The sequence below is a fragment of the Peromyscus leucopus genome, chromosome 23, assembly GCF_004664715.2.
Source record: "Peromyscus leucopus breed LL Stock chromosome 23, UCI_PerLeu_2.1, whole genome shotgun sequence".
Lineage (NCBI taxonomy): Eukaryota > Metazoa > Chordata > Mammalia > Rodentia > Cricetidae > Peromyscus > Peromyscus leucopus.
In genome coordinates, this window is record NC_051082.1 from 967819 (window position 1) to 984272 (window position 16454).

General features: G+C 41.8%; 1 non-coding gene across 1 annotated transcript; it reads right to left on the reverse strand.

Annotated features, from left to right (window-relative positions):
* Positions 1 to 12837: 12837 nt before the first annotated feature.
* LOC114682924 lies at positions 12838 to 13027 on the reverse strand. The gene has a single exon (XR_003733100.1). It is a non-coding gene; the product is annotated as a U2 spliceosomal RNA (small nuclear RNA).
* Positions 13028 to 16454: the final 3427 nt, after the last annotated feature.

Genomic DNA, 16454 nt, shown 5'->3' on the forward strand with positions numbered 1-16454 from the left:
GCCCACATGTCATACCAAGCCCAGTCACAAGGAGGGGGTGTATTGCATGTGTGCTGACATGCCATAACTGAGCCTGGTCATATGGTGGGGGTGTGTGGACATGTTCTCTCATAAGCCATTTCCTAACCTGTTAACATGGAGAAGTGTATGGCCACGTTGGCCCACACGTGTATTTTTGAAGCTGGTTGCATTGGAGTACATGTTATTTATGACTCTGATCATTTGGGGGGTTTATGTGTATGTTGACCTACATGCCAGTTCAAAGCCCAGGCATATGGCACAGTGTATGGATATGTTGGTCAACAACATGACATTTCTGATCCTGGTGACATGGCAGGTTGTATTTACATGTTGAGTCTGGTCGTATAGAGGGAGTATGGGCATGTTGGCCCATATGCCATTTTCAAGTTAGGTCATTTGGGGTGGTTAGTGTATGGGCATGATTGCCCACATGGCATTTACGAGGCTGGTAAAATGGGGGTTTTGTAAGGGCATGTTGGTCCATCTGCCATTTCTAAGAATTTTTTAAAAGGGAATGTTGTGTGGGCATGCTTGCTCACATGCCAATTTTCAGCCTGGACACATGGAAGACTGTACAGGCATGTTTGGGCACATGATATTTTGACCCCGGTCATTTTGCAGGGAGGGTATAAGGGAATGTTGGTCCACATACCAGTTCTGAGCCCTGTAATATGGAGGAGTGTATGGACATGTTAGCCCAAATGCTTTTTCTGAACCCTAGTCCTATGGGAGGTTGTCTGGGCATGTTGGCCCACATGTCATTTCCAAATCTGGTCAGGGACATGAAGACTCACATGCTATTTCCGAGTCTAATCACATAGAGTGTATGGGCATATCTGAGGCTGGTCATGAGGGGAGCGGTGGCATGTTCACCCTCAAGCCATTTCCTACTCTGTTCATGGGGGAGGGGGGGCCATGTTGGCCCATGTGTCTATTTGGAGACTGGTAACATGGGGGAATTGTAGGGGCATATTGGAGCACATGATATTTACTACCCCTGCTATTTAGGGATGTATGGGCATGTTTGCCTTAAATAATGTCTTAGCCTGGTCACTTGGGGGGGGGTATAAGTACATGTTGAACCAAATGCAATTTCCAAGCCAGGTCACATATATGTGTATGTGTGCTGACTTATGTAGCATATGTATGTATGTGTATGTTCACACACATGTATTTCCTTGTTCTTTCATATGTAGGGCATATATATGCATGTTCAAACACATACATATGAAAGAGCCAGGAAAATGCATGTGTGAACATGCACATATACACTACATATAACAGACCTAGAGAAATATATGTGTCTGAACATGCATATAGACCCTTTTGTTGTTGTTGTGTTTTGAGATAGGTTTTCTCTGTGTAGCCCTAGCTGTCCTGGAGCTCGTTCTATAGACCAGACTGACCTCAAACTCCACCTGCCTCTTCCCCCTGAATGCTGGGATCAAAGGCATGCACCACCACCGCCCAGCTGTAGTTGGGCCTTCTGGTCAGAATTTCTTTGGATCACCAGCCCCCAAATAATAACATGGAGACTCGTTATTAATTGTGAAAGTTTGGCCTTAGCTTAGGCTTGTTTCAAACTAGCTCTTACAATTTACATTAACCTGTTTCTATTGATCTGCGTTTTGCCACGTGACTCATTACCTCTCCTCCATGATGAGTGTCTGACTTCCTCCTTGTCTCGCTGGCGAAATCGGCGCCCCAGATTCATCCCGAGTTCCTCTCTCTCTCCAGAAGTCCTGCCTAATATTGGCCATTCAACTCTTTATTAAACCAACCACAGCAACAACATCTTCACACAGTGTACAAAAGGATTATTCCACAACGCTGGCCCTATATACTCCTACATATGCAAGAAAAAGGAAATACATTTGTGTGAACATACATACCTACACATGACAGACCTAAGGAAATACACGTGTGTGAGCTTGCATTTATACCTACATATGACAGAGCTAAAAATACATGTGTGTGAACATGAACATATTTGCTATATATGACAAAGCTAGGAAATGCATGTATGTGAGCATGCACACATACACTCACACACACACATTTCCCAACTTTTATGCTATGTATTTATGTACATATTCATACACTTGTATTTCCTATCTCTGTCATATGTAAATGAATATGTTCTTGTTCACACACATATTTTTTTCCTAGGTCAGGCATATGTGGTATAAATGCATGTAGATATGTATGTCTGTGTTGACCCACATGTTTTCCAGCTCTGTCATGGGTAGGCTTATATGTGCAGGTTCACATACATGCATTTCCTGGATGTTGGTGTGTATATGCATGTTCACATACTTGTATTTTCCAGCTTGGTCATATCTAGGTGTATATGTATATGATCATAAGCATGTATTTCCTATCTCTGTCATATGTAGTGTTAGGGTTAGAGTTAGATGCTCAGAGTTAGGGCTGCTGTTAGGATTAGAATCAGGGTTATGGTTAGTGTTAGGATTAGTATTATCAGGTTAGACAAAGGGTTGGGAGCAGGGTTAGGGTTAGAGTTATGTAGTTGTACACAGTTATGTTAGAGGATTAGTGTTTCGTTAGGAGTTTAGAGTTAGCAGTTTAGATTTTAGAGTTAGTATTAGATCAACAAATAGGTTTAAATCTAGGTTTAGGTTTAGGACTAGGTTTAGGATTAGGATCCTAGTGGTAGGCTTGGGATAGAGCTAGGAGTTAGACTAAGGGTTAGCATTTGGCTTTGGTTAATGGTTAGAATTATGGTTATGATAGGTCTGGAGTTTGTAATGTGACTGGGAGTAATTTTAAGTGTAGGCCCATGGTTAGGGTGAGCTTTGTGATGGTTAGGTATATAGCTAGGGTTAGCTGTATGGCCGGACTTGTTTTACTTGTTTTAGGGTTAGGGCTATGGTTAGGGTGATGGTTAGTGCTTAGGTGAGGGTTTATGTTACAAACAGGAATATAGTTAATGCTCTGTGTAGTGTTAGATTCAAGGTTATAGTTATGTTCAAGTGTGGGTTTAGGGTTACGGTTTGGGTTACATCTAAGGCTACAATTTGTTTTAGGGCTAGGCTTAGTGCTGAGGCTAGGGCTTATGTTACAATATGGGTTGAAGTTATGTCAGATGTTATAGTTATGGTTATGTTTACAGTTGGATTTATGGACAGGGTTATGTATAGGGTTAGGTTTAAGGCTGGGGCTAGAGTTAATGTTAGGAATTAGGTTAAGGTTAAGCCTATTGTTGGGGTTATAGGTTATATTTACAAAAGGATTAGGGAAATGGTTCTGGTCAGATCTTTGGTTATGTTTAGGGTTGGTGATGGAGCTACAATTTGAGTTAGGGACATGTTTAGGGTTTCTATTAGAGGTTTAGGATTAGGCCTATGTCAGTGCTTAGGGTTAAGACTATGGGTTAGATTATGGAGTAGGGTTTAGTTTAGGGTGTGGCTTGTGTTACTGCTAGAGCTCGGGTTACTGTTGGGGTTACACCTAAGGTTAGGGTTTGGGTTATGGTTAGTTCTAGGGTCAAGTGTTATGGCTGGGGATAGTTTTAGGTTCTGGCCTATGTTAGGATTAGGAGTTTTCTAGGGTTTGGTTTAGTCTACGGTGAGAGAGTCAGTGTTAGGGCTATTGTTAGGGTGATGGTTTTGTTGGATGATGATAGAGCTAGGATTTTGGCTGGGCCTCAGCTAGGGTTTGGGTTAGAACTTGGGCTACAATTAGAGTTAGGAATATGTTTAGGATTTCATTTAGGGTTAGAGCTAGGATTAGACCAGTGCCAAAGCTCAGTGATATGGCTATGGGTAGAGTTAAAGATTAGGAATGTGGTTTGGGTTAGAGGTAGGGTTAGGGTTATGATTAGGGCTAGTTTCAGGTTCAGGCCTATTTCTAGGGATATGGTTAGATCTAGTGTTGTTAGGGTTAGACCTGGTCCTAAAGTTAATGTTATGGTTTCAGCTAGGTTTAGGACTATGGCTAGGTTAGGGTTATTTTTGGTCTATGATTATTAGTATTATGGTTATGATTGGTGCTTGAGTTATGGTTAGGATTATGTGTTGCAGGATATTTGTTTGCACTGTGTGAAGATGTGTCACTGTGATTGGTTTAATAAAGAGCTGAATGGCCAATAGCCACACAGGAGAGACTAGGTGGGACTTCCAAGCAGAGAGGAACTCGGGGGATGAATCTAGGCTTACATGAGACACCAGTGAGACCTGGAACAAGTTGGACATGCAGAATGGAAGAGAGGTAAAACAGCCACACGGCAGAATGTAGAATTTATAAGAGGTCATTGGAAACGAGCCTAAGTTAAGGCAAGCTTTCATAATTAATAAGAAGTCTTCTCTCCATGTCATTATTTGAGGGTGATCCAAAGATGATCTATCTGACAGAAGACTGCAACAATTATGTCCAGACTTACTTATGATTAGGACTGAAGTTAAGGTTAGGTTTATGACTTGGTCTAATCAATCAAGTTATGGTTTTCAAAGTTTATATTTTTATATTTTAGATGTGTCTAGGTTTATCATTAGGGGTAGGCTAGTGTTAGTGTTGGTTTGATGATTAAGTTATGATGGTAGTGACTCATTTTAGGTTTGTTATGGTTAATTCTATCCAGACTTAGGGTTAATTATAGGATTTGGTTAAGATTAGGGACAGCTCTATGTTATGGTTAGGGTTATAGTTGGGTTACAGCTAGGACTAGGACTGGGTATGGTCATAGCTGAGACTTGGGTTAACATTCCAATAGGGTTATAGTTAGTGTTATTCTAGGACTGGGGTTCACATTATGACTGGCTTAGGCTTAGGGCTAAGGCTATGGTTAGGTTCTGGATTATTACTTTTCTTTGGATAGGGTTAGTGCTAGGTTTAGGGTTTGCTTAGGGTAGGGTTGTGTTTAAGAAGTAGGCTTGGTTTCATATGTAGATTAGGTCTATTTTTGTTTAACAGTGAGGGTTCAATGTTTTGAGATTTGAAGCTAGTTTCAGGATTAAGTCAATGGTCAGCTTTAGGGTGAAAGTTAGGGCTGGTGTTCTAGTTAGTTTAGAACTATCATTAGTATTATGCTTGTTGTTAAGGCTAGCTTTACATTTAGAGTTGGGGCCATAATTATTGTTAGGGTGAAGACTAGGGATTGGACAAAGCTTATGGTTAAGTGAGTATTATCTTACTATGGTTAGGTTTGGATTCGATTTGTTAGGGATTAGTTTAGGATTAGGATTATAGTTAGACTTTAGTTTAGTATTAAGTAGGGCTTGGGCTTTGTAGCTGAAGTTTTCCTAGTCCTGCCTGGCCCATGGTCAGGACAAATCTCTCCCACTTGCATCCCTCAAGTAAATACATAGAGACTTATATTACTTATAACTGTACTGTATGGCCATGGCAGGCTGCTTGCTATCTGTTCTTTATCTTAAATTAACCCATTTCTGCTGTGGGATGTTCTGTATGTCAAATGTGTTGCTCTAATTGGTTAATAAATAAAACTGAGCCGGGCGGTGGTGGCGGCGGCGGCGACACATTTAATCCCAGCACTCAGGAGGCAGAGCCAGGCGGATCTCTGTGAGTCGAGGCCAGCCTGGGCTACCAAGTGAGCTCCAGGAAAGGCGCAAAGCTGCGCAGAGAAACCCTGTCTCGGAAAAAAAAAAAAAAAAAAAAAAAAACATTGATTGACCAGTAGCCAGGCAGGAAGTATAGGCGGGACTAACAGAGAGGAGAAATTGAAGAACAGGAAGGCGGAGGAAGACACTGCCAGCTGCCACCCTGACAAGTAGCATGTGAAATGCTGGTAAGCACGAGCCACGTGGCAAGGCATAGATTTATAGAAATGGGTTTTTAAGATATAAGAACAGTCAGCAAGAAGTCTGAGCCATTAGGCCAAATAGTTTAAACAATATAAGCGTCTGTGTGTTTATTTTATAAGTGGGCTGTCAGACTTCGGGGCTTGTGGGACCTGGAGAGAAAACTCTCAAGCTACATTTTCATCTATAAATCTCATGGTGGCTCATTACCAGTCATTTTACATCATGCTTCTCCGGGCAGGCTGGCAGCGTCTCTCTGCCTCAGCCTTCCACCTCCCAGAATTCTCCTCCTCCTTGTCCTGCCTACACTATCCTTCCTGCCTGGCTACTGGCCAATCCAGTGTTTTATTTGTCAATTAATCATTAGTAACATATATTTACAAATACAGGACATCCCAGCAGGGCTTAGGGCAGTATTAGGTGTAGGTTTAGGCTTGGATAAGGTTAGGGTTGGGGCTTTATTATGATTAGAATTAAGGGGTACAGGTAGAGTTAAGGTTAGTTTCTGATCTGGATTTGAGGTAGAGCTGGGTCGGTGAGGGTTCTAAGCTAGGTTAGTGTAGTGATTATATCTGTATAACTATAAATTTGCTTAAATAAGACAGCAAAAGTAAGAAGATAATAATATAGAAGCCAGACATGGTGGCAACCACCTTAATTCCCCCGCCTTGGTGTCACACACCTTTAATTACCCAGCGCAGAGAGAAAAGTTGAATCAAGGAAAATGATGTGGGTGGGCAAAGGAAAAAAGATATATAAGGCATGAGGAGACAGGAAACTAAGTCTTTCGGCTGAGGAAAGCTTTTCAGGCTCCAGGAGTCACTAGACAGTAAGAGGTGGCTTGTTCCTTAGTCTCTCTATCTTTCAGCATTTACACAATATCTGGTACTGGTTGTTCTATATATATATATATTATTATAAACCATTTAGAATTTCAGTTTACAGGTTAGAGTTAGGGTTCTGTTATCATTAGAGTGATGATCAGGACTGAAGTTACCTTTCAGCCTGAGGTTATTGTTAGGGTTAGTACTAGGGTTAGGACAGGTGTAGGGCTACACTGGTGATAAATTTAGGATTAAACAATATAGTTAAGATTGTTTGCTCTATAGTTAAGATAGTATTGCTCTGTTGGGAGCATAGCTTGAAGAGCCTTGTGTCTACAAATCTTCAGAGAAACCAGGAGAATGCTAAGGATACAGGATTCTTTCCAATGGGAAAACTCTTTCCTCCACCTAGAAAGCTGTAAGTTAGAAGTGAAAAACATCCTGGTGATCTGATTATCTGTTGGGCCAGGCCGTATGCAAGCTCCCACAAGCAGGACCAGAGGTGACCCAAACTATAACTCTTATAGTTCTCTGTGCTATCTGTATGACCTAGACCAGGCCAGACCTTTAGTCCCTTAAGCATGTACAGGTTGTGTATCTCTAGCACCCATCTTTATGTAGAAATGACATGTACCCTGAGTTGAGTTTCAGTGCAATTACGTTTCTTTGTGCAGTGGGATTGTATTACACCAGAGAACATTTTTTCCAAACTATACTGCGCTTAAATACACTGGAATAAACCACCTGTTATTAGACTCCCCGAAGTCAGATCCAGGTTGATGAAGTCAATCTGCACCAGGTTTTCACTCTTACCACTTCTTGTGGTTTACTTCCTGTATGATACTGCAGGGACCCCCTCAATTATGCATAGATTCAGGTTTAGTATTAGTGTTAAGAGTTGTTTTAGGGCAGCTGGAGGGATCACTCAGAGGTTAAGAGCACTGGCAGCCCTCCCAGAGGTCCTGAGTTCAATTCCCAGTAACCACATGGTGGCTCACAACCACCTGTAATGAGATCTGGTGCCTTATTCTGGCCCGCAGGCATACATGCAGGCAGAACACTATATACATAAAAAAAAAAAAAAAAAAAAAAGATTTGTTCTAGGGTTAAATTTATGGCTGGATATAGGGTTAAGGTTTGTGCTAGTGCTTGGCTTATGGTTAGGGTAGAGGTAGTTTTAGTTTTAGGGATAGGCTAGTGTTTGGATTAGAACTAGAATTAGTGATTGGGTTACATTTATGGTTATGTTTCTATTTAGGGCATTGGTTCTCAACTTTTCTAATGCTGTGACCCTTTAATATAGTTCATATTGTGGTAACCCCAACCATAAAATTATTTTGTTGCTACTTCATAACTGTAATTTTTCTAGTTATGAATTGTGATGTAAATATCTGATATGCAGGATATCTGATATGTGACCCTTGTGAAAGGGTCCTTTTATCCCCAAAGGTATCACAACCCTAGATTAAGAACCACTTATTTAGGACTAGGGTAGACTTAGGTTAGAGTGGGATTAGGTTTAGTTTTTATTATGGCCAAGGCTAAGTTTTGTCTCTAGGATTAGGTTTGGGCTTGGCTAGGTTTAGGTTTAAGAGTTATAAGTTTGGCCAGGATTATGTGCAGTCTAAGGTTATTGAAGCTGGTATTGAAGTTCTAGGTAGAGTTCCAGCTGCAGTCCAGTTTAAGGCTGTTCTTAGACTTGGGCTTTTGGTTAGGCCTGTGGTTAACATGGCTGTGGTTTGGTTTAGTGTTTATGGTTAGGGCTGGGGTTAGCAATTAGGCTATGGTAAGGGTTAGGGGTATAGTTAGATTTAGGGTTAAGGTTGGACCTAGGGTTAGGATTAGTACTGAGATAGACTTATTTTTAGGACTAGGATAAGTTTTGGGTTTTGGTTTGGTTTAGGGTTAGTTCTGGCAGGACAAGGATTAGTGTTATCAATGGGACTAGCATTAGCGTTAGGGCTAGTTTTAGTATTTGGTTTACTGCTAGAACATTTTGTGTTTAGGGTTGGGGCAATGGTTAGGGTTAATATTAAAACGAACCCTAAAGTGTGCATTAAGTGTATATTAGTTTGAGAGTTAGGTTTAGGGCTAAAGTTTGGGTTGTGGTTATTGTTATTATTAGGGCTTGGCCTGTGTTAGGGATAGTGTCAGGATTACAGATAGGTCTAGGGTTAATATGAGTTTTGGTCTAGGTTTAGGGTCAGGGATAAGGTTACATGAGGAGTTGAGATTAGGTCTAGAGTATGATTTTGGGTTATGATTAGGGTAGGAATTAGAATTATGACAAAGGATAGGTTTAGAGTGATGTCTAGGGATAGGACTAAGGTATGTTTGGTATTAGAGTTAAGGCTGATTTTTATCTTTGGCAAAGGCTAAGGTTAGTTATTAATTCTGTTAGCTTTACTATTAGGGCTTGTGTAGGGTTAGGCCTGTCCCTAGGCTTATGTTTATCACTAAGATTATTAGATTATTGTTAGTGTTCTAGGGTTAGGTTAGGACTTTTCTTTTTTTAAAGATTTATTTATTTATTATGTATACAATGATCTGCTTGAATGCCAGAAGAGGGCACCAGATCTATCTCATTATAGATGGTTGTGAGCCACCATGTGGTGTAACTGGAGTCATCTCCTCCAGTCCCACCCGGGGCCTGCAGCCACTCAGAACCACATAAACACACAGACACTTATATTACTTATAAACTGTATGGCTGTGGCAGGATTCTTGCTATCTAATTCTTATATCTTAAATTAACTCATTTCTATACCTTGCCATGTGGCTTGTGGCTTACCAGTATCTTAACATCTTGCTTCTCATGGTGGCGGCTGGCAGTGTCTCCTGACTCAGCCTTGCACTTCCCAGAATTCTCCTCCCTCCTTATCCGGCCTACACTGTATTTCCTATCTAGCTACTGGCCAATCAGCATTTTATTTATTAATCAATTGGAGCAACACCTTCACAGTATACAGGACATCCCACAGCACTTCTCTTTCTCTTTTTCTTTTTTTTTTCAAAAAGGAAGGTTTTAACTTTAACATAGTAAAATTACACATAACAAAACAATTATCAAGCAAGAATTACTGTTACAAAATATCTATTTATAATATCTAGTCTATTTGTATTTGGCAAATTAAAGAAGATATCCTATCCTATATTTGTGAGTCTAAGGTTTCATATCTAACTTATCTTTTATCATGACTAAGGAAATTATAACTATTTACTCTTAAACTACATCAAAGACCTCAGAAGGCTATAATATTACCTGAGAAACGGGAGAAGGATGCAAGCAACTTTCGGGAGTCTTGTGAGAGTAGACAAAGATAGCTGGCAGCCTGGACAGTCATCCAAAGTTCTTTTGTAAAGTTGGGGCAAATCTTTAGCCCACAGGCCTAGAGTCTCTCAAGGTGTAAGGTCAAGGTTAAGGTTAGCACTTGGTTAATGGTTAGGGATAGAACAATATTTAGTGGTATGGCTAGGATGAGAAGTAGAATGATGGTTAGGTCTCGGGTTAGGATTAACAGATAGAGTTTTGATTCTAGATATGGTTAGTGTTAGGTTTATTGCTAGGGCCATGATAGTTAGTGTGGGCTTACATTTTGGGTTCATGCTGGGATTGGGGATAGGGTTAGAATTTGTGTTACAACTAAGGTAACTGAAACAAGGGTTAAGACTAGAATTAGGGCGGTGCTCATGTCAGGTCTAGGGTTTGTGCTAGGATTCTGTTTAGGGTCCAGGTATCCGGTTGGATTTATAGTTAACCTAGGGTTTGTGTTTGGTCAGTGTTGAGGACTAGTATTAGGAGTAGGGGTCCATTTAGGTCTACACTTAAGATTAGTTTTAGGTTTAGGACTAGGTTTAATTTTTGGTTTTGGGCTAGGGTTATGGTTAGAATGAGGGCTAGGGTTTAAGGTATGGTTTGGTTTTATGTTATGGTCAGAGCAAAGTTTAGGCTAGGGCGAGGTAGTTTAGGTGTTACGTTTTTCTTTTTGTTTAGGGTTGGGATTCATTTTAATGTCAGATTTTAGGTTTAGGCCTATAGTTAGGTATATAATTATGTTTAGAGAAGTTTAGAGTTAGGCTTATGTCTAGGTTTTGGTTCATTTCAAGCATATGGTTAGTGTTAGGGTAGCAAAATGTTTAGGACTTAGGTTAGAGTTAGAGTTTTAGCTAGGGCTAGTGATATAGTTGTGGCTATGGCTAAGGTTAGGGCTAGAACTACTTTTAGAACAAGTGTTGTAGCTAGACTCAGGTCTAGCTTTAAGTTTATGACTGTCTTTTGGTTTGGTCTAAATTATCATTAGAGTTATGTTTAATACTTGAATTAGAGCTCAGGTCAGGTTATGACTGGCTTACAATTATACCCAGTGTTAGTGTTAGGGTTTGGGCTAGGAGAAGACTCAGCTCTACGTCCTGTTTTATGGCTATGATCAGGGTTAATGGTATGGTTACAGTTACATTTAGGGATTGGGTTAGGTCTAAGTTTAGGCTTTGTTCCAGGCTAGTTAGGGTTAGGATGGGGCTAGTGTTAGGGTTGGGCCCATGGTTAGGCTTCAGTTTATTGTTCCTTTTGCATTAGGGATTGGGTGATGGTGTAGGGATGGGGCAAGTTTTAATGTGTCATCCAGGGTTAGGGTTAGGGTAAGTTCTAGGGTTAGAATTAGTTGAGGCTAAGGTTAGGGTTAGTTAATTCTAGGGTTGGGTATATGTTTAAGGATTGGTGCTTGTTTAGGGATATGTTATGAATGCTAGCCTTCAGTCGTGGATCTCTGCTGGTGTTAGAACTAGGGTTAGGTTTAAGGTTTGGTTTTGATACAGTGTTCTCTAGGGATGAATAAAAGGTTATGGTTATGGCTAAAGTTATTTTAGAGTAAATACTCGAGTTAGATTGAGGGCTAGGATCAGGAAGGGTGTAGTAATAAATGAAACTGTAAGACTTCTTAGGGAAGCCAGTAGTGATAGTGTTTCCTTATATGACTTCCTGAGAGAGGTAAGAGTCAGGTCTTTTCTGGATGCATCTCTAAAGGTAACTGTATTTTGTGCAGGGTTTGTTGGTGGTATTGTGTTCCCCAAAATATTGTGCACCCTAATAAACTTATCTGGGGTCAGAGACAGAACAGCCACTAGATACAAAGGCTAGAAAAATGGTGGCACACATGCCTTTAATCCTAGCATTCCAGAGGTAGAAATCCCTGTGGATCTCTGTGAGTTCAAGGCCACATTGGAAACAGCCAGGCATGGTGACTCACGCCTTTAATCCCAAAGAGTGATGGCAGAAAGATATATAAGGTGTGAAAACCAGGAACTAGAAACTTTTTATCTGGTTAGGCTTCAGGCTTTCGAGCAGCAGTTCTGCTGAGATCCATTGGGATGAGGACACAGAAGCTTCCAGTCTGAGGAAACAGGATCAGCTGAGGAACTGTCGAGGTGAGGAAGCTGTGGCTTGTTCTGCTTCTCTGATCTTCCAGCATTCACCCCAATAACTGGCTGCAGGTTTGATTTTATTAATAAGACCTGTTAAGATTCCTCATACAAGGTTTCCTCCCCCATCACCATCAATTGTTCACTTCAGGTCTATCTGATTACCTCATTGGCCAACAGTCCCATAAGCCTTAGACTGAATTTATTAATTGTTACTTAAGATAAATAATGTAAGCTGGGCATGGTGTTGTACGCCTTTAACTCCAGCACTGGGGAGGCAGAGCAGGTGGATCTCTGAGTTTGAGGCCAGCCTGGTCTACAGAGTGAGCTCTAGGACAGCTAGGGCTACACAGAAAGACCCTGTCTCCAAAACCAAACAAAGAAACAAACAAACAAGCTCTATGAGCCTGACAGTTTCTGATACATTAGCCTTCTTAACAGGCTCTGTAGGAACAAGTCATTGTGAAGTAAGAAGGAAGCATATTCTGTCCTTTGAAAAACGTACACAGCAAGTAAGTGGCGACCATTTTTCTGTATATGACTTCGCGAGAGCACTAGGTCTCTCGTGTCTTGGATGCTTCTCTAAGAGTGACTGTGTGTAATTAGTCATTCCTATTCCACCACCATGTTGTGTCCACTTCAGGTAAAGAGGCCCACAGGACCATTTCATTAAGTCTTACAAACCGTGTTATTTCCAGTCCTAAAAAGAAAACAGGCAGCAGAAGCCTAAACACCAAGACCCAATGGTTTCTGAGACATTTGGCTTCTTTTTTTTTTTTTTTTTTTTTTTTTTTTTTTGGTGCACCGTTCCTGGAGGTACTGCAATACCAGGTCGATGCGTGGAGTGGACGGAGCAAGCCCCTATTCCAACTCCTATCTCCAAAAATCCATTTAATATATTGTCCTCGATAGAGGACGTATCAGATATTAAACTAATAAGAACAGATACTACACTTGATCTTAGCCAAAAGGCCGAGAAGCGATGACATTTGGCTTCTTAATGAGTATCTTAGAAAGAGGTTACTGTGAAAACCTATAAGGAAAGAGTATTTTTTCCTTAAAATGAAAAGACTTAGAAAGCAAGTGACTATCTTTCCTTGTGTGATTTCTTAAAAATATTAAGTTTCAAGGATCTCTTGCAAGCATCTCTCACAAAGTGATTGTGTTATAAGCAGTGATGTATCACTAGACACTGTTACAGAATGTAAAAAGACTTATGTGACCATTCCAATAACACTTCAAGAAACCAGAGAGTGATTGAGTATTGGCAGTCTTGAGAAATGAAGTCATTAAAATTCACAAATATTTTCTGGGAAGTTAGATTTTTTTTTTTTTTTTTTTTTGAGACAGGGTTTCTCTATGTAGCTCTGGCAGTCCTGGAACTCACTCTATAGTCCAGGCTGGCCTCAAACCGGAAATCTACCTGCCTCTGTCTCTCGAGTACTGGGATTAAAGGCACCATTGCCTGGCCTTAGATGACTTCTTGAGCAAAGACCATCTCAAAGACTTTGTGGTTGGAGCTCTAAGGTGCTCTGTTTTCTAAGTAGTCATACTACCCTGTCAGAATGCATTGTTCAATACAGAGTCCTTTGTGGCCTCCTTATTAAGGACACTCCCAGAAGCCTGAGAGTGACTGTGTTAGTTCCCGTAACCATGAGAAAACAAGGTGAGGAAAGCCATAACAGCTAGTACAAATAGACACTTGCCAACTTAACAGATATCACAGGAGCCAGGTGGTGATGGTGGCGATGGCATATGCCTTTAATCCACTCGGGAGGCAGAGGCCGGTGGATCTCTGAGTTTGAGGCCAGCCTGATTTACAGAGTGAGTTCTAGGATAGCCAGGGCTACACAGAGAAACCCTGTTTTGAAAAAAGAAAGGTTATGGTCTAACAGTGAAGTATTTGTGTGTCATGTTGACAAGGGGTCAGTTGCGTTAGTTTGTCAATGTCACAAGCTGGGAAGAGGACACCTCAATTGAGAAATTGCTCCGGCAGGCAAGCCTGTGAGGCATTCTTTCGATTAATGATTGATGTGGGAGGACCCAGCACACTGTGGACAGTGACACCCATAGGCAAGTGGGTCTGGGTTGTATTAAGAATGTAGGCTGAGACAGCCATGAAAATCAAGCCAGTAATCAGAGTTCCTCCACGGCCCTTGCTTCAGCTCCTGCCTCAGGGTTCCTGCTCTGACTTTCCTCCGTGGCAGACTGTGGAAGGGTAAGACAAAAAAACAAAACCCCTTCCCCTCCCAAACTGCGTTTTCTGACGGTGTTTATTACAGCAACAGATAGCCGACTAGGACACTCAGTGATCTTAGAAGCTGTTTCAGAAACAACGCCTCTGTAGTTTGTGCCCTAAATCAGGAATGAGCAGCCTTTCCAGCTAATGGAATGGGGTAAAGTGAGGATTTCTCTCAGGCCCCTCCAGAGCTGTCAGTGCTTATCCGATTTCTTTTTGTGGACAGACTGGTTTGGTGCGGATCCTTGTTCTGTAGGAGGAACGAGAATTGTCTTCTCAAGTATTTTAACCGCCTTTCTTCTCCATTGTTGCAGAAGCATTCAACTTAACCAGCACATTTGCTTGCATGGTAATTATTTGCTTAAACGGCTCCTGGTGTGTTCAGACAAGTAACTGACTTTTTTTTTTTGGAAACTGTGAGGCAGGTAGGTAGAGCCAGTACTGATACACCCAAAAATCTTCAGGCCACACAGCTGCTGTGATGATCAGTAGATCCTGTTAACTAAGTAAACCTGTGTATGAGGAACTTCAAATCTCACATTTTTTAAGACAAGGTCAAAGTGCTGCATTATAGAGGCTTGTTTCTGGAGAATTGGTTCAGGCATGATTTGTATGTGTGTGTTCATGTGGTATGTCTGTAGCACATCTGAGTATGCAAGTGTGTGACTGTACACGCACAGGAGGAGGGCAGAGTGGGAGGTCAGATCAGGTGTTGTCTGTTGGTCCTTGCATCATGGATGCCTTAACTAAATGGTAATTCCTGTCTGAGTACCATTAAGCTGACGGTTATTAGATCCCAATATAAACAGGTACCCATCACAGAGTCAAGAATTTGACTCAGGATACAACTCAAGGGGGGAATGTGAGAGCCAAAGTTACATTTTAAGTTTCAATTACTATGCCCAAGAGATCCATGAAACAAAAATGCCTCTGATCTGCAAGGCCCTTGCCCAAGGCAGACAAGACAGTTCCTGAAATGCTGGAGGCTATTGCTTTGGGAGATAGCAAGCCACATGTTTTCACTCCCTAAACAAGGTTTTTGACACATCTACACCAGACGTGCTTGATCACATGTAGGCGGGAGGTTCACAGGCAGGATGTACGCTTGCCCGACTGGAAATACTTAAGCCACTGCAACCATGACTTGAGGCCATTTGCTGGAAACCTAGAGATGGACCTGGTCTAGGCTCACCCACCTAGCCAGTATTTAATTAAAGCTTGCTTCCGATTTGGCTTTAAACTGTGGTAGTGGTCTTATTCTGGACTGGTGGGATTAACTAGAGTTCTCTACATTATTGCCTTGGCACACAAAGGCCCTGCTGTGGGTGGCTGTCCAAGCCAAACAACCATCTGGGGCAGTTCAGTAGTGATCCCTCGCAAACAATCAGGCCACCTGGGCTGACTGATGTTACACACAGACACACACACACACACACAGAGACATACACACACACAAGCACTCATGAATGCAAGAGACTCTCACCTGAGTATCTGCTCCCTACAACCTGACAACGCTGCAGGTGGCCCGGTGGAGAGACTAGAGTGTGTGTGTATGTATGTATGTGTGTGTGTATGTATATATGTATGCATGTATAGTCTATATGCATGCCAGGGAAGACTAGAGCAGAGGCTCAATCTGTGTAGCGACAGGCAGAAGCCCTCATCCTGTTGGGTAAGGCTTTCCAGCAGTTGGAGGAAGACCCCAATAAATGGCTTGGTTCTGCAGAGTGAAGTTGTGGCTGTGAAGCAGAGGCTAGAAAGCCCACGGCTAACCTTTGCCTACCTCTGTTTCATAAATACTCTCTGTAATCATCTGAGCGCCTCCCTGGCCACCTGGCTGCTTGTGCTATGACGGCAGAACCCAGCAGTTACTACAGAACCACTATAGTCCATTAAGCCAAACCCTGGGGACCCTGAGTTTCCTGGAGTTACTTACAGATCAGGGGTGACCCTGAAGCGGTGCACAGGAAGGTCAGCACCCAGCATGGAGGATGACTCCCTAAAGGTTATGTAGATGGACCCCTCTTCCCTTCCTTCAGTTATCCCCACCTCTATGCTCTAGCCCCTCCCAAGACCTGGAGGCCATATGCAGTTAGGGCAGAATTGCATGTAATTGGCTGGAGGAATACCTGGATACTAGGGAATGTCCACAGCTAATAAGCTGAGCTGTGG